This window comes from Ascaphus truei, chromosome 6 (genome assembly GCF_040206685.1).
Source record: "Ascaphus truei isolate aAscTru1 chromosome 6, aAscTru1.hap1, whole genome shotgun sequence".
NCBI lineage: Eukaryota > Metazoa > Chordata > Amphibia > Anura > Ascaphidae > Ascaphus > Ascaphus truei.
The window spans coordinates 118,027,612-118,052,711 of record NC_134488.1 but is presented as its reverse complement, the minus strand read 5'-3'; the positions used below and the strand labels follow the sequence as shown (position 1 = coordinate 118,052,711).

The following is a 25,100-nucleotide window of genomic DNA, read 5'->3' as shown; positions in this document are numbered from 1 at the left end:
AGTTACAGACACTCCCCAAAGATTATAAATCCTGACATTCTCCCAAATTGAGAGTCAGTCCAGTTCTGAGACAAAATTAAGTTATAGGAGAGGAGTCTCTTCCTCCTACCCAGGAGTAGGACTGAGTTGGGTTTAAGGGTTGGGGCAGGGCAATGATCTGCAATTAATAACATGCAGCTCTGAAGAATGTCTGCCTCTCTGTTTGTAACGAACAGGGAGTCACGCCGCACTCGGCGTGCTCCCCACTTACCCGCAGCTCTGCTAGGGCCTCCCGCGCCTCACACGGATCTCTCCTCCAGGACGCCGATCCCCGTCTCCTCTGCACGCGCACGTGCACGTCAGTTCCCCTCTTCTGCCATCAGGTCTGGGCGTGTGCCCGGTCACGCTCCCGCAGGTGCAGCCACAAGGAGGCGCGGCCACACGGAGGCGCACCAGCCTCTTAAAGGCACATTACCCTTTTCCAATGCTGCAATCAAATGCAGCCTTACTACTGGGCTCTATAGCTCCTCCTCCAGGAGCTCTTCTGGACCTATCCCTGTCACAGCCTGGCCCATCCACACACCCCCACCTGGCTACGCTGCCATTGGATCCTCTCACCTATATATACCCTGCAGTGTCACTGGCTCGTCGGCTGAGCATAGAACCAGTTGTTCTCATCACTCTCTGCCTCCCTAGTCCTGTCCTGTCTTGTTTTGCAGTCTTCCTCGTGTACTGAAACAGCTTCTTATACGACTCTCCGCACCTCTGGCATCCTGAACTTGGCTTACGGCAATCCGACTCTCCGCACCTCTGGCACCCCGAACCCGGCAAACGGTAAATGATTACGTCTCTCTCTCTCTCTAACCCCGGACTTGGCTAACAGCACCCTCCACCATCCGTACCTCTCTTGCCCTGACTCGGACTCCCAGACCATTCTACTCCGTGCCCTCGTGGCTGTGGGTGGCGTTATATCCTATCACACCTCAGCACCGCGGTCCCGCCTCGTTTGTGGTGAGCTCGTCCTGACACTGTTCTGATCAGCTGCCTACAATAAACATCAGAAAAGACAATGCTGTCTGTAACTGTCTCCGTTGTATGGAGGAATGTCAGTAGGGGCTCATCCCGAACAACCACAGATGATCTCTGCTGGCTGGAGGCGATGCACCTACTGAGAACAAGGTAACCTGTCCCTCCTGTCCTGCTTCTCCCCACACCACCACGGAGCACTCAACCCTCCTGTTACCAACAGGAATGCACCACCACATAGCGTAGCCAGGAAAGGGCATACCTACCCCAATCTCACTTAGGGGCAGGGTTAGATGGGCTACATTTATATTAGCTACTAGTCCCCGCCCAAGGGAAAGGCCCTGATTGGATCTCCGAACCTCAAGAATTTCAGCGTTTTTTTCTCCTGACACGGCCGTCGACAGTTACACATGACCGGCAGGGGGCCCAGGCCCCCTGACTCACCGGACTCGGGACGCCAACACTGGCTGTGTCACCCTCTTGGTGGCACTGGTCCCCAGTGCCTGCTGCAGAAGCGCGCACTATGGCATGCGCTGCAGGAAAAAAGAACCGCCCCTCAATGGGGCCGGCCCCACTAGCTACCTTGGTGCACAATTTGCTGCCGCATTGCTCGACCATTTTTTCTAAATACAAGAATATTGTGTTTAGAAATGACAACGGAGAGATGGTCACGCCGCCCCTGCGGTTTAGCCAATGAGGGCGAACCAGCCGGGTGCCGTTATGGCCGCGCCACCATCATGCCCCACCCTTCGCACGCTTGTCTTTCTCCCTGCAGCTCCAGCACAGAAAGCAAATTGTGGCTTGAGACGGTGCATGCGCCAACAGATACTTCGACCTCAGTGCGCGTGGAGCCAACCCCAGCGCGTGGGGCTGTAGCCTAAACCACAGACCTAACTTCTCCCTTATACATAATCTGTGGCTATCTCACAGAAATGCTGCAACATTTCTGTGAGATGTATGTGATATTTCTGCAGACAGACTAATGGCCCATCGTATTAATACAGCAGGTGTTCCTGCAGTCCCATTCAAATAGCAGGGCACCCTGCTGTGTTAATTCGATGGGCCATTAGTCTGGCTGCAGAAATATCACAGAAATGTTCAGCGTTTCTGTGTGAGAGCCACATATTTTACTAGATTTCCCTGGGCTAGCAGGAGAGACCAGGAGGACACATCTGTACGTCATAATACTGCCCCTGATGTTACAGAGACATCCTCCAAACCAACATCCCAGACGCCGCATCCTGTGGATGTTCTGTTCCCCTCTCTGCAGGCACTGATACTCTTTGGCCACAATTATAGTGAGCGCCACGGCGTGAACAACAGACAGCACCTCTATTAGGCCGGCCATAGTGCGCACGATGAAGCGCGGCAGCATTTTGAGGAGACAAAGAAATTTGTTTTTTTTTCCGCACAACGGCCGTGTTACGTGACAAGCTTCGAACCAATTAGAGCGAAGCTCAAATTTTCTGCCTGGTTCCTGCCCAAATCTTTCCTTTTGGTAGTTTCTACGTGGAGTAGTACTTTGTTATACACTATAGATAATTCTACAATAGAACAACTAAATTTCTGAGGTGTTTAAAAGAGATCCTTTGTGGAATCAGAGGTGCAAGGCATACCAAGACCGGTACCTGCACGAAAAATTGTGGAGAGAAATTGGGGAAATATTGTCCATCACAAGTACATTGATTTAATCATTTTTTTAAATTGTGTAAAATGTTTAATGGCAGAATGCTTGTGCTATAGCCTACAGCTTTGTAAAAAAAATGTGTTAAATGCAAAGTGCTTTACCGTTTGATATTAACCTATGTGTTGTCTTTTTTTATTTTTAGGTGACTTCGCAAAAGGAAAGTGGAAGAATTTAAGAGATGCTTTCCACAGAGAACTTAAGAAATTTAAACCTCCACACTCAGGGGAAGCAGGCACAAGTGCTCACAAAAATACATCTACAGTATATGGCCGTTCTTTAAGATGATGGAGTTTCTGAAAGACCAGATGATGCTTACAAAAACGGTGTCAAATCTAGAACTGAATGAAATTACAGAAGACGCATCTGGAGATGTTACATTGGATGAAGATTCATTGTGTGAGACTGCAACATCCCCAGAGCCACAACCCCTAAAAATGAAGGCGTGAAGCAAATTAAAAAAAACAATTGATTTCTCTAGAAAAAATGAGAAATTATGAGTTATGCATTTAAAGACAATGCAGATGAAGAGTTAGATTTCTTTAAAAGTCGAATACCATACAGTACATACTGTAAAAAAATTGGACCATGTCAAAAAATTAATGCAAGACATTGAAGCTGTTGTTTTGAAGGCGTTACAAGAAAACGAAAAAAAAAAAAAATAGTTAGGAACAACTTGTTATTGTATATTGAGTTTGTAACGTTTAACCGTTCTACCTGTTAAAAAAAAGGATTTTATATTGAGTTTTCCCATTCCACTTGTTAATACATTTCTTACTGTTTCACACCATGGGCCTCATGCAGAGAGCAGCGGTGGAATTAATTGGAGAAAGAAAAAAATAGTACCTTTTTTGGCGTGATTTAATCTCCATATGCAGAAAGGTCATAAAACTGCATTTAAAATCCTGTCTGCATATGGAGAGTTTCAACCGGCGATATGAGCGCTGTTGAAACTTGTTGTAAAAAAATCGCGTTTTTTTTTTTCTCCCCCACCGGCCGCCGAGCTCCAGTTTCTTGCCAACTTTTGTTGGCGAAGCAAAATGTTGAAAATCGCGCCATTTTTTTGGCGCGAACAGCCGCTAGATGGCGTTCGCGCCTCTCTGAATACGGCCGTTTTCAACAATGGAGAGATTTAGGTTCTCGCCAGCCGCGCGGCGAGATTTGCAAATAAAAAAAAAAATGGCGCTTCTTTCAAAACTCGCCATTACCTGCCTTTCTAAAGGCAGATTTCGGCAAAAAATTCCGCTTTTCCGGTTAGCGCTGCTCTCTGCATGAGGCCCATAGTCTCTGTTTTTACTCTCATTTTAAAATACTATATGACAACATTTATTCCATGGAAAATTGCAAATCAGTGTCTCAATATATATTATCACATACTTAAATCATTAATAAAATGCTGAACCACAAGTTCAGATTTATTATGTTTATTGGTTATTAACAATTTTGAAACCCTATTTTGCCATGGGACAGCTCCTTCAGCATTAAAATAATATTTGAATGAATCGCGAATGCATTTTGACGTGTTTGCAGGTGCATTATTTTCCCTAGATCTCTGAATCTGGGTATCAGCTATAGTCACACGATCCGACGGTGACACATCAGTAGTGCCTTCCAAATCCATAACAATATTATATAGTAAACAATCAGCTTGTTTACTCCCTCATAAGAAAATACAAATACCAAAAACCCTCCATTCAATGAGAGCGATATTAAACAGCTTAAGTTTATTAAGATTTTAATGGCACAATAATAGTAGTCCAACTAACCTCAAAGTAAGCATGAGCCTTTCTTCTGGACGAATTGTGCGACAAAAATTAGTCTAAACAAGGGATATCTTGTCCTTTATCCATTCCAAAATATAATCAAATGTACCTTTTGTCATTCTCACGTACTCCAAAATGTCCCTGTCATGCTTACGAAGTTCATGGTACAAAGTAACAAATGTACAAGTTCAGGTTTTAAGGATATCCCATCTTGAGCACAGGTGGCTCAATCAGTCCCTGCTTCAGTACAAGGGGCTTAATCAGTCCCTGCTTCAGCACAGGTGACTCAATCAGAGGCTCAGTCAAGGACTTAGCCTCTGATTGAGTCACCTGTGCGGAAGCTGGGATATCCTGAAAACCTGACCTGTTTAGGTTGGGCTTGAGAACTGGAGTTGGCACCCTTGCCTTAATCCACAGAACCCAAGATGTTCTGTTTCAGAATTGCTTCTTATAAAATTGGCGTTAGGGAGCTCAATGCACATTGCCATTACTTAATGTAGATTGAACCATGCTCAGGGATTTATCAGCTGAAGCTCATCGGTGGAATAACACTTCTCTTGCTGCTGATATTCCTTGTTGCTTTTTTCACTACCATTAAAATAATACAAATATCCACCGCCAGTCTTCCTATGGTTTTGGGATTGCTTTAATAGCATTTTTCATTGTGAGATGTTGGAAACAACACAAAGAACATAGAATTTAATCACTCTTTTATTTGACTTAAAACAGAGTAATTTTCCCTGTCTCAATACTTAGAAAGTCAAAGAAGAAGCTGATAACATTTTCCCATTGAAGGCAATGGCCCACAAAACAGAATTTATGGCACTGAACAGGTTGTGTACATAAGCTGTATTGCAAATTAACATTGACAAAAGGTCTGTTTTCAAAATGTTAAAGGTGCATTTACTCTTACAAGCATATGCTAAAACTAATGAATAAGTGCTGCCAACCTTGTCACCAGTTAGATTTCCTTTGCACACAGATGTCTATATTTATATATAGTAGATTATACATCAAATGGTGAGGTGGGCCAAGCCAAAAAACAAACTCGCTTTGACACATTGCACCATTTTCTGCTTGCAGCTGTGTCAAATAAAGTAAGCTTGTTAATCAGCTTCCTTGTATCTCACGTGGATTGTTAGCCTGGGAGGTTTAAGCCATCTCAGACTTGACCAGTGGCGGATTTAGAATTCCACCGCCCCATGGCACTTACATACAGTATGCCGGCCGCCTCATTTCTGCCGTCCTCCTGCTCCTTCCGATTCGCAGTGTCAAATGACGCTGTGGACGTCACCAAACTGACGTCACACGGCGTCTCGTTGCCATGGTGACTCAATATAATTTGATGCCACGGCGTCACGTTGCCATGGCAATGAGACACCGCGTGACGCCACATTGGTGACATCCGCGGCGTCATTTGACGCTGCGAGTCGGAATGAGCAGGAGGGTGGCAGCGAGGAGGCGCCCGGCATATATATGTAATTGACTTTCCCATCAGGCCCGACAGGGCCGAGATACCAAAATGCCGTTTGGACTGCAGAGGCCACCGTACCCACTCCACCAGTAACCAGAGCGGCTGACGCGAGACTGATGCAAGGCAACCCGGGATGCAAATGAGAGACGCAGAAAGGGGAAGACATGCACACGGGTACACACACAGCAAGGAGCCGAATCTGAAGCTGAGTCTGGAGCAGGGTTGGAGTGCGCCCAAAGTCACTCTCTGCTTTTGACCAGCGGGGAAAGTGTGAGTTGTCCTTTCCCCCCTTGTGTTGTTTGTTAATGAAAGTAAAATGTTAATGCCCCATATTGCACGCATCTGTGCTTTCTTTTCTACATGAGGTTTTTCAAGGAGGAACCACTTCAGAGGATCATGTTCCATGGAGTTGCAGTATGTGATATCAGTGTTTATTTATATTCACTGGGTTTATTGCACGGTTATATTGCACTGTTATAATCACATTCATTTTGCGCCACGAACACCAGTTTCTTTAGTGTGTTTTGCGGTCTGGGTTACCGCAGGTGTTTAGACTGCATCTGAGTTTGCTCACAAAATATCAATTTTATTTGTTTGCATCTTATTTTGTTTACTTTAAACCCGCTGTATATGGGAATGGGAATTTTTTTAGGTCTGCGCTTGCGCCGGTGTGGTGCAGCGAGCCCGGACGCCACTATGCATGTGCGCCGAGCCCGGCCACCACAGCGCATATGCACCAAGCTCGGCTGCCACTGCTCATGTGTGGCGAGGCGAGCCTGGCCGCCATCACATTGCTGGCTCCAACCTCTGTGTGTGCTGAAATTGAAGGGAAGCGCTTTGAGTAGTTATGTACTGAGTACATTCAATGGAGGGTGATGTCCACACTGACACTGGGGTGTATTATACCTGCACTAATTGGAAAATTGGTAATACACCCCAGTGTCATTCTGGACATCACCCTCCATTGAATGGTGGGTGAATGTGTAAGGCTGACAGAGAGACGTATATGTGTAAGTTGTATTATATTCACACCAGGGAATTTGTGCACCCTGTTTACCTTTATAGCAAAGGTAAGTATGATACTGGCTTCAGCCAGATTTTAATTGCACTACTCACATAAGCTCATCCTTTATTTAACCCCTTCAGGGCTTTAACACTTTTTTTCACCAGTCCATGGGACAATTATTACATATATATACAGTATAGTGTAGGTACCTGCATTAAAAGGGTTGCCTTGACGTGGCATGCAGGCTTACAAATGCTTTGGCCAGAGGGTTTAACAAAATACCTTTTTTCATGAGAATATTATTTTATCTTAGCCTAATTGGTAGGAGCGCAGGAATCGTTCTTTTTGTTTTACATTTAAGATCCGACTGCAGATCATAGAGTCTGGAGCTCCCCACCTCTGACCAGTTTTTGAAGTAGGGGGGTTAATAATCCTGATCAAACTCTGTGTTTCCCCACAGTGGGGTCATTAGGGACTTTTTAGTTGTGAGGTGGAATTGAAATCGTTAGATTTCCTAAATGGAAGTGTGCTATCGTTGGGCCAGTGATTCTATGGGATAAGTCATGTCCCCCTGGTAGTTTGAAGGGTAATGCTGCACTCCCCAAGGAAGAAAAATTATATAAATACCGGTGCTCCTGGTTCAGGAATCTCTGCTAGGTACTCCCAATATTGTATATGAAAGGAAGAACCTGGGCACTGCAGATTTCTGCTATAAAATTATTATCAGCCAATAGTTGGTGTTTCGGTCTCAAGGGCCATTTGCTTTTAAGAAAGGCCCTTGAGGCCGAAATGTCAACTATTGGCTTATAATAAATTTTCTAGCAGAAATCCGCAGTGCCCAGGTTTCATATGTCCCCCTGATAGCCATAACAAAGTGACCAAAGGAATTGGCCTACTTTGAGCCGACTCCAGGCTCACCCAACGTCTAAGATGTATTTCTGAGTGCCAGTGTACCAGTTGTCCGACCTGTACCACTCTGTAGTAAGAGATTAAGCAAAGTAGAGCAGGCCTCCCGAATCCGATGGCAGGGTGAGCACACGTTTCCTAATTCTGGGCTTTTTGTGACTCCAAATGAATTTGGCTATAAATGATTGTAGATTTTTTATTTCCTATCCTATCGGAATGGGCAGTGTCTGAAATAGATACAATAGACATTGGAGCACATTCATTTTGATCGCCTGTATTTTTCCTATCCATGATATCCTGAATTCGGACCACGCACGTATATCATCTGTTAATGGTTTGAGTAGTTTAGGGTAATTGGTCTGATTGTGGCCTGATTGGCCTTGTATAGCTATATATTCCTTATGTTTGCCGCCAGCGGCTCCATACAAAGTGCCAAAATTAGAGGGGACAGTGGGCTGCCCTGTCTGGTACCACTCTTGATTGGAAATAGGTTGGATGGGAACCCTTGACAGACAAACCTTGCTATTAGGTTTACATGCAGTGCCAGAAATGCTTTTAACAAATTTCCATGGAGCTGAAGGTCTCCAATGTGTTTTGCATATAGGACCAGTCAATTCGGTCAAATGCTTTTTCAGAATCGAGCCCCAGCAACATAGAGGGGATCTTATTCTGGGATTTATTTATTTTTATTTATAAAATGTTTTACCAGATATTATAGGCTAAAGCTGTAAAATTCCAGGCATTATTGAAATTCCTTCTCCCTGATTGATTAACATTCCAGGCATTATTCATTCAGTAATGCCTGGAATTTTTGGCAGCTTGCCAAGTGTTTATTTCTAGCCAATTAGCTTTTCCTTTGTAAGAACAGCTCTGAGACAGGGCAGGGGATTGGTCAGCAGGCAGGAACAGCTCTCAGACAGGGCAGGGGATTGGTCAGGAGGCAACAGCCAGGCAGTGACTCCCCCACTCTCTCCATGAACACAGTGAGAGGAGGGAGAGAGTGTTTTTGTAGCTGCAAAGTAAGTGTCTGTCTGCAGAGTTTGTTTGTAGCTGCAGTGTGTGTGTGTATGTGTGTGTGTGTCAGCAGTATTTGTGGGTGTAGCTGCAGAGTTTGTGTGTAGCAGCAGCGTGTGTGTGTGTGTGTGTGTGTGTGTGTGTGTGTGTGTGTGTGTGTGTGTGTGTGTGTGTGTGTGAGTAGAGCTGCAGTGTGTGTGTAGAGCTGCAGTGTGTGTGTGGTGCTGTTGTGTTGTATGTTTGTGTAGCAGCAGCAGAGTTTGGGTGTAGCTACAGAGTGTGAGTGTGAGTGTGAGTGTGAGTGTGAGTGTGAGTGTGAGTGTGAGTGTGTGTGTGTGTGTGTGTGTGTGTGTGTGTGTGTGTGTGTGTGTGTGTGTGTGTGTGTGTGTGTGTGTGTGTGTAGCTGCAGTGTGTTGTGTGTGTGGAGTTGGTGTGTGGAGCTTGTGTGTGTGTGTGTGTGTGTGTGTGTGTGTGTGTGTGTGTGTAGCTGCAGTGTGTTGTGTGTGTGGAGTTGGTGTGTGGAGCTTGTGTGTGTATGTGTTTGTGTGTGTGTGTGTGTGTGTACACAGAGAGGGCAGCAGTATCTGGATATAGATAGCTGCAGTGTAAGTGTATATAGAGGTGCTTTAATGTATTTACCATTTTAATAAAAAAAATCTATATAACTATACAAATGTGTCATATTTATGAAAAAAGCCTACATTTAGCCTATAATAGTAATAATCCCCTCAGAATAGGGCATATTGGCCAATAAAGTCCTGTTCTTCGGGATTATTACTTAAGTAATACTTTGAGGGTTACCTCTCGTTTTCAAGTATGTCCTGGGTACAGAGTTATGATGACAAATACATGGTTACAAATACATGGTTACATTAAGTGAGCAGGGTTATACATTATATACAAGACATTGCATGCACAGTTAGAGATAATATATGTTATAGGCGTATGTAACAGTTACAGACCTGATTAAAATGTGAGACAGCTTTAGTTTTGAAAGAATTTAGACTGGTGGCGGAGTAAGGTGTTGACTAGGGAAGCAAGCGGTTTGGCTATAGCTGGAGCACCTAGTCGTGGAAACTTAAATTGCAGTAAATCTGGTCCACGTTGGCTCCTTAGTTTTAATTTGAGGAGCGCTTGTGTAATCTCCTCTTCAGATACTGGGACAAATTGAAAGTTGTGGGCAGTGTTGGCAGAGGGTGAGGCTATTTGGGGTACTCTCAGAATGAGATTCATGTTTGTAGTTCGGGTTGCGTTTCACTAATAAGTTAGTAGCACACCCCACAAAGTATTAATGGAATGTGAAGCCATGGCTGGGTGTGGCTACCATTCTGCCCTCACTGGCATATGTCTTGGTAAGAACAGGCAGTGCCAGTACTAATCATAGGTTTTCTCCACTCAGTCAGTACGCTTTAGTGACAGGAGAGGAGGTGGGATCAGGTCTGTGTTCTACCCAATCCTGGGTTTAGACCTGGTACCCTCCCCCTTCTATACTCAAGGGGGTTGCTTCTCCAAATTGTTAGTTGGTCTCTAACTTTGAGAGAGACAAGGTATCACACCCAGGCTGCCGTGCACTGTCAGGCCCAGGTTAACTTCCCTTCGGGGGAGTGAGTGATGACCTGTACCCCTGGTCCTGCTAGAGGATCAGGGAAGAGCTAGGACTGCTGCAGAGGCCCTTGACCCGTAGTGACCATCTGAAGTTTGAGAGACCAGAGCTGTGACTGTATTTGGCAGAATTGCCTCAAGACTGTACTGTACAGAAGAATAAACTAGTTCCTGTTATTATACCTCCTGCCTGCTGCGCAATCTTTCCGGGGGGAGAGGAGTCTGTTCTACTGTCGGAGATTACCTTCATACATCTGGAGCCTACATCAGATGGAGGCGCTGAGTACCATGGGGTAAATGTCAGGTATGTACCTCAGAAGCCTGTTCTGCAGTCCCCACAAACATCGGCGGACACCACAACCATTTGTGAGCCTACAGGTAGCATCCATAACCTGGTAACAGGGAAATCTCCCATGGGGGAAACACTGTTACAAATGCATTTGCAATGTCAGTGGGATTTGTCAGAGTAATATCCTCCTTAATGATATTACATGGTTGTTGATGGCTAGAAGGCTGGAATATATTGTTGATGACTTTTCAGAAGTTAGCTGGGTTTGATGTATTCTGGTGAAGATTACTCTGGTGAGTAATATTGTACTTTTGCGTGTCTTGTTTGCTTTGTGTACTTATTCGACAGGCCTCTGTAGTTATGAAGATCCTTGGTAGTGCCAGATACTTTGTAGCTTTTCCAAAAGGCATCCATAACAACATGGTAGAGCGCTATAAGGTCAGTTGTAATCCACGGAAGCTGGGCCCCGTACTCTTAATCTGCGTAGTGGAGCATGGGTATCATGGGTGGATGCTAAAGCAATGAGACAGATGATGTGTCTGATATTCTCAGCCACCTGCCTACCTGGTACAAATCAAACCTGGTCCGTATGAACCAAATGTAGTCTGTTTGCCAACAGTTTGGAGAATATTTTGATATCAGTGTTTTAGCGAGATCGATCTGTAGCTCACACAGCAGGCTGGATATTTCCCTTCTTTGTGTATGAGGGATATGGATGCTTGAAGCATGTTTAAGGGCGAGTTTAGATTTGAGAATACCAAGTTAAAAAGATTTGATAGGTGAGGTGCTAAAATTTCTGTGAATTTTTTATAATATATTTTCGAGAAGCCATCTGGGCCTGGGGCTTTGGAGGATTTTACATTTTTAATCCCCTCTACCAGTTCGTCCATTTTTAACCTAGCATATTTCTGTCTGAATTTTGTAATTTTGGTAATCAGAGCCACTGGTTTGAAGGATGCATAGTATCCAACATCACTGGTGCAGTGGTCCTCCTGGTTTTATGCACTCCAGCAGTGGTTGACTCTGGCATCGTCAACTTTACAAGCTTGGTAAAGTGACCTGTAAAAGTAATGGGTAGCCAGACAAACACAAAATAAGTATTTGTAACCTCAGCTAAGGTCTGCTGAGCTGGGTCACACACAAAAAATAAACCAGTTTGTGAGTCTAGCCTGCTACGTGTCATATGCTCGGAAGCTGAAAATGATTTTTTGGAGGGCCATTCACTTGAGTATTGCCAATGCATATATCTTTAGAACATAGGGGACATAATAATATTAACTCTGTCTTCTTTTTTACTTAGAGGAACTGGGAATAATTCATGTAATTTCCATGTGTATTTCATTTTTATATCTGAATTTTAAACACAGATTATGTTTATGAGAATTTAACATTCTTTGGGAACCCGTGTGAGTAATGTGTGTTATTTGTATATAGATTGGTCTTTATTTGTATACAGATTGGTCTTTTTCCAGAGTGACCTGGATTGTAAAGGTGATTTGAGGCTTTAAGATAGTGGACTCAATAATACCTCTGTTTAAATAAGGACCACTTGGCAAACCTACTCTGTCCCTTTTTTTTAAACTACTGTAAAGATCTAAACCCATTTGAGTCCAGGCTTTAGTATAACTCATGTGTATCCAAGTCGGCATCTGAAACGTACCCTGGGTAGTAGGATCTTTAGGGAAAATATTGATTTGACCTGTACTGTTTTACTTTGAGAAAGCAGTCATCAGAACATTTTGTCAACCAAACAACAGCATTCTGCAACAAACCTGCGTTCTATTTCCTATTTCATATCACAGCTTCCAGCAGGTGGCAACACAAGTTTTCTTTTGCCAGATTTGTTCAACTTTCGTAATACAAGTCTGCATTATGCGGGATACATAGGGATAAACATTGTCTATGAAAAATCACTATTGAAATCCAGACCACTGTTTTCTAGACTAAAAAAGGTGAAGTACATTTACAGATTAGGCCTATGATATTAACCAATCAGAATGATTAGCTCTGCTTTGCTCAGGCGTACACTTTTTTCTCCAAAATAAATGACACACCCATAGATCTCATTGAATTCAATAGGTGAATACACAGAATCAGCAACTTAATGGTGATCACATCTCTAGAATACTCATTTTATAGGTACATTTATGGGGAAGTTGTTCATCTCGGACACACAATTTGTATGTACAGCCCCTAGTTTAAATAACGTAATTGGGGTTAGTGGCAACTACCTCTGTGTGATTGAAGTCAGAAGTGAACTTTGCATTTTCTTCTCTATTTCAGGAATTGGAGAAATCATGCTCTGCAGAGGAAATCTCTTCCTGTATAACCATTTTTTTTTGGTACACAGTAACAGCTTTATTTGACAGTCCACTTGCCATATGTCTAAGGGTGAGTCCAAAAGGATTAAACCGCTTTTCTACTGAATGGATTGTTCAGTACTTTGATATCTTACTTGGACAAGCAACTTAAAGCTGAAAAGCTTAGTACTGGCCCAGCTGGAAAAATATTATTACAAGGGTGTCATTCATTAAATAATATTTTTGCTATTAACAAAATAAGCCATTAAACTGAGTGGACTTTATTGCATGATAATAGCTTTTTTGGCTTAGTGAATGCTTAATTTGTAAGTTGGATGTAAGAATTGACATCCAACGCAATTGCAATCGTAATGAAACCAACGTCCCGCAGACATATTTATATAGTTCTCAAATATTCATCTGCCAATCACCCATCATTCAGACACGTCACATAAATCATGCATATGCCAGCTCACCTTTTCTTCTGTCTTCAGAATGGTAGAGAATAGATATGGTTAAATTTTGGGGCAATTTGAATCCAACGAGTTCCTTTGGAGGGAGGGAGAGAGAGGGACCTTTCACAGGTAATGTGTCGCCAGTTGCCTATATAGCTCTACAAACATCCCTCCGAATAATTTAGTACATTGGGGAGACATGCCTGTGTTGAAAAAGGAGCACCCATGAGGTACCTGGCATGGAAATATGCTAGAAAAGCAGTGGTTGTGGGTTCTAGCTCTGTTGGGTCTGACGCCATCCCAGTCATTAGGTTGGTGCCTTAGGCTTATCAACTCTATATAGTTGGTATGGAAATCCATTTTGGAAGTGTGGGATGAGACTCCTTTAAATAAAGTTTGCATAGCCATTAGCATATCCATGTTCGGATTCTTAACAATTCGTCCAGAAACGGATTGCTCATGTACCTTAGGTGTGCTCCTTTTGCATTGGTGATTTGGTAGATGGTGCTTCACCAGTAAGTGCTCTATTGTATAAGAACAATATATTCAGAGTATAGTCCCAATGTCCATAATAACTGTATAATTACAGAGATCACCCAAGGGAGATTAAGGCCCACAGAGATTGGTCACCTGGTACCTGATTACCTACCCATAGGGTTTAGATCAATAAAACAGCAGGCACTGGAAAGGTAAATACAGAGGGGCTGTTGCACTTTACCTGACAGTGAAATCAAGACAGGGAAAAACTCTGCAGCGTGCAATCCTCAATGATAGAAATCAGGATATGTAGAAGGAAACGAGCACAGCATCCACATCAGTGGATCAAAAAGAGATAGGGCAACTCCAGATGTAGTAAAATTGTGTTTATTGCACAAGCAGCCAAGCAATGAAGGTGTAGGAAACATACCAACATGTTTCATCCAAAAGGACTTTATCAATACAAAGTCCTGTTGGATGAAACATGTTGGTGTGTCTCCTACACCTTCATTGCTAAGCGGATTGTGCAATAAACACAATTTTACTACATCTGGAGTTGCCCTATCTCTTTTTGATCCACTGATGCGGATGCTGTGCTCGTTTCCTTCTACATATCCTGTGCAACTTTTGCAGCACAGGCACGTCTCCCTAATTTATTTGTAGGGACGTTTCAGGGGATATATATACAAATGGGAACTAACATATTAAATTTGAAATCTGTCTCTCTCTTTCCCTCTCTCCCGCTTTTATCCATCTGGATTGAATTAATCCATTTGCTTTTTTAGTACGCTATCTGCAGATGGATTTTTTTTTGGGGGGGGGTGGATTTGGTCAAAACAATCCGTGCAATTCCAGGGTACGAATTTGGACTGGTTTGCCCATTTCTAGTAGAGAACAACATGTTTGTCAGCTCTTATGGTTGTATGTTCCTTGCAAGTCATATTTGTGCCAACTGTAGACTTCTGCATTTCTCTGTAGATTCACCTCGTGTGTGGGACTTTTGTACAGACCGGCCATTGCAGACCTCACTCTGTGGTTAGTGCATCCGGTTTGAGACAAGCTTGAGCTGTGTTAATATCTGTAAGTGAAGTTAGTAAGTGAAGTTATACCTTGGTTATTGTCCAGTATCATTGCCCAGAATATTTATACCACAGTATGGTAGAAGATTTTTGTTCTATTTTATCATATTCTACCAGCTAAATGATAGTGTAATCTCAGGGCACATTTTTCCATCAAAACAGTATGTTCACTTGAATACTTGCAAATGAAGAAATCTTGAATGGCCTAGAATGGCACCCAACATACTGTATCTATATAGACTAATTCTAGTTTTGGAGGCAAGGAGACTGGTCATTAATGTTCCAAAGATTTAACATAATATAGACTGTAAGATCTAAGTGTAACATGCACTGCTGAGCATGTGTGAGCAGCTATAATTACAATTGCTGTAAATTTAAGTGTTGAGCAGTTAAGCGTTAACTTCGTGATACTGACAATCATTGTTGCACTCCCTACCAAGAGCAGCGCCTGCCGAAAAGGCCATTTTTACCGGAGCTTGCCATGCCATGTGGTGAAATATTCACATTAACTTGTTCAGGAAACAAGACTCAAGGAAAACGTGACAAGGAGAAGTAAAAAGGGAAAATAAAAGTGAGAGAGAGCTTGAAAAGGGAGATATTTTATACACATCATTCTTAGTAAAATCACAGATTTGTCACATTGTATTGGGTATTCAGAAGAAAATATCCTGCAGCCTAATATGTTGCAAAATCTATACTTCTTTCTCCAGTAATGCTACAGAATGTCTTCTTTGCTGCAGCACTTAATACATCACTGGAGGGCTTGATGATATTTGTGACTATATGCAATAATGTACAGTATCAGCACATACTTTTATTTAAGTGTTACTCTGTTTTTGCATCAACATTCTCAGCCCAAAATACATAATTCAGCTCAAAATTCTAAGAAATCAACTGTGCCAAAACCGTGCTTTATAAGGAAGTAATATGTCTCAAAGATTCAGGTGACCATCATAAATCTTCAGTGCTCTGCTCTCCTAGTTTATAGATGTCAAAAGATTCCCCGCAAAGAATGATAGTTTAGCACTGCAGTGCTGCCTGTTTATTATTCCTTATGTCGTTCTCATGTAATTACATGAAACCCTCGAGTAGCTAAAATGTGATAGAAATATGTGTTTCAGTTTTAAATACATCTCTTCCCCTAATGTTATTCATTTTTGGGTATTCTTACCATTTGTGTTTTCCCTTTCCTGTACCAAAAGCAAGATGAAGCACAAAGTACACTCTTGTTTTATGAGTAAAAAACAGAATGCCAATTGCTTGGCAGTGTATTTTATTTTCTGTATTCAATTCCCAGATTCCCCAATATATATATATATATATATATATATATATATATATATATATATATATATATATATATATATATATATATATATATATATATATATATATATATATATATATATATATATATATATATATATATATAAACACACACACACACACATTAATTATACTGTTGTTTTTAAGTTGCACTGATCATCATCACCTTTGACAGTTAGCAGCTGCTGCCGCATGCGTGATTCGCTGATGATGTAACATACTGTAGTTACATAGTATATTCAGACATGGGTGCATCGCATTCTACCTATTTCAAATTTAGTCGACTGAGATACTCATCTTATATTTGAATGTACAGTATATTGATCCAGAGGACGGCAATAAAAAAACCTCAGTGAAACAGCCAGTTATGTTTTATAAGGGGGACAATACATTAATTTCTGATTCCAGTAATGGCAGTCAGATTTCTCCCCTGATCAACATCCTTCCTATGGCTAACTTATTTGGTATTCTCGGTATAGCTTTCCTTTCTCAAAAGATGTCTAACCCTTTCTTGAAGATCTCTTTTGTATGTGCCATCAGTCTCCATTCCACATTTGAGTTGCTCTCACTGTAAGAAACCCCTTCCTTCGCTGCTGGTGAAATCCCTTTTCCTCCAATCTCAAGGGATGACCCTGTGTCATTTGTTTTGTGCTTGTTTTGTGCTTCGGAGCCGCCGGTGGGGGATGTGGGGGGGGGGGGGGGGGGAGAGCAGGGACAACTGTCCCAGTGTCGGTGGCTGCGGGGGGCCCAGCTAGGTCTCCCTAGCTGCAGTGTGCCTCTCTCCCCTGATGTGGCCCAGCCTTCACTGAAGCCCCACTCCCAAGCGCGCCCCCTGGAAGTTGGTTCAGGCCCAACATTGGCATCTGCCCACAGGATCGGTGCAGCACCGGAGTTCTCCCAATGTAAGGGGTGTGTACTGGGGGGGGGGGGAGTTTATTGTGTGTATTTGGTATGGGGGGTGTAAGGGAAGGAGAGAGAGAGTGAGAGGTGAGGGCGTAAGGAAGGGAGGGAGACAGGTGGGGGTATACATGGGGGAGAGAGAGAATGATGGGGGAGAGGATGGGGTGTGGGGGTGGAGGAGAGGATGAGAGGTTGGGGTTGTGGGGGGAGGATGATAGGGTGGGGATGTGGGGTGTAGGGGAGATGGTGAGAAGGTGGGAGTGTGAGAGAGCAGATTAGAGTGAGGGGGTGTGGGGGGAGGATGAGTAGGTGGGTGTGTGGGGGAGAGGGAAGGGGTGTGGGGGAGGATGATAGGGTGGGGATGTGTGGGTTTAGAGGACATGGTGAGAAGGTGGGGGTGTGAGGGAGGGGATTAGAGTGTGGTGGTGTGGGGAGAGAGGATGAGAAGATGGGTGTGTGGGGGAGAGGGTGGGTGTGTGGTGGAGAGGGTGGGGGTGTGGGATAGGATGAGAATGTGGATGTGGAAGGGAGAGGATGATAGGGTGGAGCTGTGGGGCTGTAGGGAAGAGGGTGAGAAGGTGGGATTGTAAGGGAGAGGATTAGAGTGGGGAGGTGTGGGGGAGAGGATGTGAAGGTGGGGATGTGGGGGAGCGGATAAGAGGGTGGGGATGTGGGGGAGAGGATGAGAAGGTGGGGGAGAGGATGAGAAGGTGGGGGGTGGAGGGGGTGGAGGAGATGAGAGGGTGGGAGTGTGAGGGAGAAGATGAGAGGGTGGGGGAGAAAATGTGGGGGGGTGAGGGAGAGGGGGGCTAGGATGAGTGGGAGGGGGAGACATGTTGGATGTGAGAGAGGGAGGGGTAGAGGTGTGGGTGTGAGAGGGGGATAGGGAATGGTAGGGGTGTTAGAGATGGATGGGACATCTTGCCAGGGCGCCCTGTGACAGGGTAGTTCCCTGTCTAATAGCTGAGCAAGGAAAACATATGTCTAGGTTCTGAGTGGGACAAAAAACTGGACATTTCTGGCAAAAGGCACAGTCCTGTTCGGGATTTTTTTTTGTTTTTTACGATACTCTGAAATTAAGCTCTTTTATGTTCCATGTTCAGACTCTGAATAAGAGCCTATACTCAGACAACCTGCATGTCTTCACAGCCTTTCTGCAACATATGGTGTTAGCAATGGGTTTTTGAGCGGCCCCTGCATTCAAAGGGTCACAAAAAGAGGAACTATTTTGTAATGAGTTTCTGCACAAGCAGGCCAAGCAAACCCAACAGATTAGACCACTACTGCAGCACTTGCAGAAGCAAGCCCAGCACCAGGTTCAGCAGCAGGCTGCGCAGGATGAAAAGCTGACTCAACTGCTGTCAAAGTCCCCTCGGTTTGCTTGACCAAAACTTCCAGAGCCCATCGATTCTCTTTGTAAAAAGGAAGCCGGCAGAGGTTCAAGAGGTTTTTTGTTTAACCTTTGAAAGTATTGTCGCTGCCTCAGAGCCTTCCTGGAGACCAGGCCAGGGACTATAAACTGGAAAAATCAGCCATTCAGAATTGCTTAGGCCTGACCCCAAAGGCCTACTGGCAGGGATTTCGGACATTGAAATGCACCCCTAAAGTGAGATACTGCATCATAGCTCCATGCTTGCTGGACTTGTGCACAAGACAGTCAGATCCCCTGAGCCGCTGGGGAGGGTGTCCTGCCCTTGAACTTTCCAACCCCTATACTGGAAGGAGGAAGCTGGCAACCTTGAAGGTAAACCTTGGTCCACTCTGAACCTTGTGTTATTGTTGGTAAGGGGCTTAGCCCTACGACCCACAGATAGGGACTAAGGTCTTGTGCTAGCTATGTTTCTTTTGGCTGCTCCTTTTTGTTTGCTGACATATACAGTAAGTTGTCGTTATGTTGTTAAAAACCTCAGCTAATAAAAAGCCTGTATATTATTTTCCCCTTAAATCAGTCTCCTGTTTTAAACCTCCCTATGCATCTCCTACAAGGGTGTTCCAAACAGGCGACCAAGTGATGTTGCTTTTACCTAGTTGTAAGAGTACATTTCTAGTTAAATGGCAGGGCCCATTTGAAGTAATACGATGCATAAGAGATGTGAGTTAGGAAATCTCTCACCGAGGGTTCAGGAAGGGTAAACCGATTTACCATGTAAACTCACTGAAACCCTGGAAGGTTCAAAGATCTCTGTTCGTTCACCCTGTTGAAGGAGAAATGGATATGGGTCCTCAGCCCCCACAGGTGAATACATTTGATGAAAATCAAATCCCTATGGGAGGTTAGTTAACCTCTGAACAGAGAGGGGACTTGTTAGAAGTCTTTAAACAATTCAGGGATGTCCATTCTGATCTCCCAGGGCGGACAAATTTAGTTCAGCATATGATAGTGATAGAACTGGGGATGAAAGTATGGTTCCGCCCCTTCAGGTTGTATGAAAGCCGTAAAGCTCTTGTAGAGAAGGAGGTACAAGACATGCTAAATTTGGGCGTGATCGAGGAATCATGCAGTGAATGGTGTAGTCCAATAGCCATGGTCCCTAAACAAGATGGGAAGGTAAAGTTTTGTGTGGACCTCCGAAAGGTCAATGCACTATATGGGTTTGATGCATATCTGATACCAAGGGTAAAACAATTGCTTGACACCCTTGGTACAGTTGAGTATATATCTACACTTGACCTCACAAAATGATACTGGCAAATACCTTTAGAGGAGGGCTCCAAGTGCAAAACCGCCTTCGCCACTCCCATAGGTTTATACCAATTTGTGTTGATGATATTTGGTCTACCTGGAGCCCAGATTACATTCCTGAGACGCATGGTTAAAGTTCTGACCTCATAGGGCTTATGCCACAGCCTACGTAGATGACATCATAATTTACAGTAAGCACTGGCGGGCCCATCTAAACAGGCGGTCCTGAGGTCTTTGAGAGGGGCAGGGCTCATGGCCAAACCTAAGAAATGCACATTAGAGAAGACCGAAACAAAGTACCTCGACTATGCCATTGGGGGTGGGAATGTAAGGCCACGACCAGTAAGGTAGCTGCCATAAAAAAGTCCCAACTCTGCGGACAAAAACACAGGTACAGTCTCTTTTGGGTTTAGCAGGCTATTACTGTCTCTTCATCCCAAACTATTCTACAATTACAACTCTCCTAACTGATCTCACTAGAAAGAGTGCCCCTGCCCAAGTATTATGGTCTAGGCCCTAGGGAATAACAGAGAGGCTTCGAAGAATGAAAGTGTCTTTTGGAGGGTTCCGCCCTTATGAGCCCAGAAGTCAATAGGCCATTTGTATTACAGATTGATGCTTCTGATGTAGGAGTAGAAGCTGGTCTGTTCCAACAGTTTGAGGGAATAGAACATCCTATCCTCTTTTTTAGCCAAAAGTTATTCCTGTGAGAGGTGAATTACTCCGTTATTGAGAAAAAGTGCCTGGCAGTAAAATGGGGGATTGGACCCTTGAGACATTGTCTGGCGGGAGTACATTATAGAGTGGAAAAGAAACTACGGCACTCTCAGAGCTACAAAATGAAAGGTTTCAATATTACCATTCACCGGACCTCTTCGTGCACCTAAATGTGGGTGCACTACTGCAAGGACCAGCGTCTGCTGCTCGACTCTATGGGTCTTTCCAGGACCCTCAGAACAGAATACAAAGCAAGGGAGAAAGGGAGCACAGGTTAGAAAATGAACCCAATCCTCCCACACAGGGGAAGGGGCAGTCAATAAAAGACTGACAGTGTGCTAATTCAAGGGATGTGATAAATAAATATATGCGCAAACGTACTTACACAGCCATGTGTAAGTAGATGGCAGGTAAATGGTTTCTTTACTCTCCTTTTCTCTGCCCGTCTATTTCTTATTTCCTCAGCTTCTGCTATGGGGTTACTTCTCCCAACAGGTCTCCGTTAGATACCAGCTGACCAGCTTTCACCTGGCTCCTAAGAAGAGTTTAAAAGGCTGGATCTCCCAGGAGCCTGTGTCTCTCACTGAACAAGGAACACCCACTTTGGAGCGCTGAAGGACCAGAGCACAAGAAAACCCTGCCACAAAATCTGTTTTGTTTTCCTTGTTTGTACAGTATTTGCACCTTGACACACCACTTGACTTGAACCCCTCATGTTTCCTGATGGCACAGTCCTGAAAGGGACTAAAGACTGGGCCTTTCTGGCAAAGGGCACAGCCCAGATCGGCACTTATTTTTGTTTGTTCTGATATGCTAAAATGAAGCTCTTTTATGTTCCATGTTTAGATGCTCTGAATAATAGCCTATACTCAGACAACCAGCGTGTCTTAACGACCTTACTGCAACAGTATCCAAAAGGTATTCTTGAATATTATTTGTTATTATACCTTGAAGTAGCTTCCTCCAATTGATGTCACACTTACAGGTCCGTAATTTCCAGGGTATGATTTAGCTCCCTTTTTAAAAACATAGGTACCACATGTGTTTTATGTCAATCTTGTGGTATTGGGCATATGGCGCTGGAGTCCTTGCATACTAAATATAACAGTCTGGTTATGACTGAACTTAGATCCGTAAAAACCCTTGGGTGCATGCCATTGGGGCCAGGTGCTTAATTTACCTTTAAAAAGCTGCCTTTGTACTTTTTCCTGTGTTAACCGAATGTTAGTTAATGTTGAGTCTGTGGCTTCCTCTTGTTTGCAATGAGCTTGTTCTCGGCATATACAGAGGTAATTCATTTATATACTACCTCCACTTTCTCCCTATCCCCAATAATTTGCCTGCCCATTTCACACAATGAAAATATTATCTTTTCTAATCTTTTTGTTATTAATGTACTTGAATAACTTTTTAGTGTTGATCTCACTTTCCATTGCAATCCTTTTTACATTTTCAATATTTGCTAATCTGATTTGTTATATTCCTTATATATCTGATATGATGCCTCTGGCCCTTCTGACTTAAACACTAAATGCTTGCCTATTCCTTTCTATTTATTCCCCAATTGTTTGTTTAAACACATTAGACTTTTTTAGTTTATAAATATATTACCAAAGGGCATACACTGATAAGTGCACTCATCTAACAATGTTTTAAAAATTGCCCATTTAACTTCCGTATTGTTTTCTGCTAGGGCTTCATCCCAATGTATTCCTTGTAGATTCTGCCTTAGTTAAGTTAAGTGTCTTTGGCCCAGATTCACAAAAGGGTGCTAAGCTTTAGTTCATTTAAATGGGTACAAAGGCATGCTAAAGGTAGCACCCTTTTACGGATCTGGGCATTCGCTGTTCCCATATACAGTATTAGTGTTTTTGATAGATTATTTCAAACGTGACCATGTTATGATCATTGTTTCCCAAATGTTCCCTCACTTTAACATTTGCTATTACTTCTACATTGTTTGCTATTACTAGTTGAAGTAATGTCCCTTTCCTTGTTGGTTCCACAATAATTTGGGTCATGTAATTGTCTTTAGGCACACCCAAAAATCTGTTTTCCCATTAGTTGTAATGCTAATCTCGTTACTCCAGACGATGTCCGGGTAATTAAAAGAGCCCTGTAATTAAAGCATGACCTTGGTAGAAAGGGAGGGGGGTGATAGACAGCACTCTGACACAATGACTCAGCAAGGTTGCAGGGTGCACGGAACAGGAAGGGACCCTAATTCCCTTCAGAAGTACTAACAAACCAAAAGATAGTACCAGCACTCTCTGTCTCATGGCTATAGATATAGGCAAATACCAGTGTAGGGAATATGAATAATTTAATGACACTAATAATAAACTGAAAATATAGCAACAATAGCCAATACGCCAATGCAAGAATAAATATCACCATAGAGAAAATCAAAAATTAGAGGGGGTAGAGGGGAAAGAAAGAGAAGGGGGGAAAAAATGAAAGAAAAGGAAAAAAATCACAAAAATGGAAAAAGGAAAGCAAACCAGGGGGGCGACGTTTCGAGGGGTGACCTCTACATCTGGCCCATTCCCCCTGGTCCCAAAGGGTCCCAGAGGTACTTCCCTAAGCCTTCCCTTCCCAATGTCAAATAATCCCACACTCAGCTAATGATATAAATCTAAAGTCTAGAGAGGGCAAATCACATAAGCAGATATCAAATATCAAACAATAAATGTAAATACAAGAGTATTGTTAAAGACACAGAACATATGCAGATATCAGATGTCAATTAGTGAACAAGTATAAGCAAACCCTCTATCAAAAGCTCCTGGTGCCCTGTCGAGTGCTTGAAGCAAAAAGTGGCGGTGTGTGCTCATTTGCATGTCATTTCCCAGAATCCCTTGCTGTAGTGGAAGTGCTGTGTGCTGGGTGATAATGGTGAAAGGCGGGGTTGCAGACCTGCCTAAGACATGCAAATGAGCATACAGTTATATTTACATTTGTATATATATGTAAGAAACACATTTCAGCTTGCAATCAATGTACTAAAAAACATCTACAGGTGCCAGTCTCTAATAATAATAATAATTATAGAACAACATTACCATTCTCACGTCCGGTGAAGGAAGACTGCACTCAAATCAGTATAGGCAAAAAAGTCTGTATTAGGCATCAATACAAAATGAACAGGCCGCCTAATCCGACGTTTCGGTTCCCCCCTTGAGAAAGGTTCCACTCCGGAACCGAAACGTCGGATTGGGCGGCCTGTTCATTTTGTATTGATGCCTAATGCAGACTTTTTTGCCTATACTGATCTGAGTGCAGTCTTCCTTTACCGGACATGAGAATGGTAATGTTGTTCTATATATATATTCCTTTTCCCTCTATTTCCTTCTTCTGTTTTTCCCGTTTTTTCCCCACCTTTTCTCTTCCCCTTTTTTCTTCCATTCTCTCCCTTGTCTCAATAGTATCTGCTTTGTTCTCTTTTTTACTATTTACCACATATAACTTGATCTTGGTAGCTCTGCTGAGTAATGATAGACAATACATGCATTCAAGATTAATCTTGTTGCAGTCAATCAATAAGTGCCACACATCTGGAATATGTTTTTAATCCTCCAATATGTTTTTAACAATACACCCATTTGTTTGTTGCAGGGATCTGACCGAGTGGTAGAAGTGACGTCATCGCACTCGCACAGCCCTGTGCTCCTGCTCTCTGCTGCAGTCCGCTTCTGCCTTCACATTCCTGGTGATAGATGCTTTAGAAACGTCGCCATGGCAACGGGGGATGCCTTAGAGTTCTGGTGTGTTTGCCGGCTCCTCCCGTGGACGCGCATGCGCGATGTGAACGGCATCTGACAGCCGGATGTAAACAGATCCGCAGTGAAGTCAGTCTGATGCGTAGTGATGACAGCGCTCCCAGGCGTCTGCAGTGTCCCTTTTTAATTATAAACATCTGTCATTAATTGCATACACAGGTTGGTGGAGGATATATATGTTTTCCATGGGCAGTGTTCACCAGCACGCCCCTGAGGAAGGTCCTATACAGGACCGAAACGTTGGATTTGTTTGTGCCTGTTGTTCTTTACAATACAACTCTTTTTTGCATCATATCTTGAGTGCTGTTCTAGTCTCCTAGTGGGACACATGTTTTGCTATATATATATATATATATATATATATATATATATATATATATACATATTATATATATATATACATATTATATATATATATATATACATATTATATTATATATAAAATCAATAAATAAATAGATGATACCGTTCTGTGGCTAACGAAATGCTTTTATTTGTGCGAGCTTTCGAGATACACTCATCTCTTCTTCCGGCGATGTTACAATGAATGAAGCAAATAAAAGCATTTCGTTAGCCACAGAACGGTATCATCTATTTATTTTTTGATTATTGAAGCTCGGCTAACACGGTACTGATACCTC

The 25,100-nt window shown here is 43.1% G+C and overlaps 2 long non-coding RNA genes across 2 annotated transcripts in view; both read left to right on the top strand.

Moving 5' to 3' along the window:
* The window catches only part of LOC142496555 (uncharacterized), a 132,016-nt gene extending 127,960 nt beyond the window's left edge, over positions 1-4,056 (top strand). The window contains exon 3 of the long non-coding RNA XR_012802055.1: positions 2,835-4,056. This is a non-coding gene — a long non-coding RNA (uncharacterized LOC142496555). The remainder of the gene's footprint in view (positions 1-2,834) is intronic.
* An 8,967-nt stretch (positions 4,057-13,023) lies between these two features.
* On the top strand, positions 13,024-24,757 carry LOC142496554 (uncharacterized). Its single transcript, XR_012802054.1, has 4 exons — positions 13,024-13,134; positions 14,954-15,055; positions 21,527-21,598; positions 24,296-24,757. It is a non-coding gene; the product is annotated as an uncharacterized LOC142496554 (long non-coding RNA).
* The last annotated feature ends 343 nt before the right edge of the window (positions 24,758-25,100 follow it).